Source organism: Micrasema longulum, unplaced genomic scaffold, assembly GCF_059751315.1.
Source record: "Micrasema longulum isolate JH-2025_06_02 unplaced genomic scaffold, ASM5975131v1 h1tg000326l, whole genome shotgun sequence".
Lineage (NCBI taxonomy): Eukaryota > Metazoa > Arthropoda > Insecta > Trichoptera > Brachycentridae > Micrasema > Micrasema longulum.
The window spans coordinates 148,590-149,202 of NW_028277530.1; positions in this window are offsets into that span (position 1 = coordinate 148,590).

Below are 613 nucleotides of genomic sequence, written 5' to 3' on the forward strand. Positions count from 1 at the left end.
CTACAAGAATAATTAATAATACAAAAATATAATATATAAGTGTATCGCCGTCAAAGTGGTGAAGACCCGAGTGAAAAATACTTTGTAAATTATATTATTCATATTTAAAGCTAAAATAAATCGATTATATCTTACGAAGTACGTGTCTGGGGTCTCACCTTCTGGTCTCATATGGGTAAAAATTATGACATTTAGGTGAGTCTGTTAAAAGGGATTATGCCGAATAGCGTAATCCGTGAGGCGAAACATATGGGCAAAGGTGTATATTTTACATTCTGTTATGTACTGCCGCTAAAACAACTAAGTGACTACAAATATTTATTGTAGATCACTTTGTTAAACCGGAATATAAAAAAAGAGTTTCCCACACTCACAACACTAGACACAAAACTAAGGGTTCCCTGGTCGTTCCCCGAATTACAAATTACTCCGGAGAACGAACATTAAATTGCTTTATTCCAAGGTTGTTCAGTGATCTCCCGCAAAGCATTATTAACACGGAAGATCTTCAATTGGAAAAAAAATAACTGATGAAATATCTGCTAAATGCTTTATAGTAACTGTTAAAAGGTAATAAATATTTATATATAACTAGCGGACCCGACAGACGTTG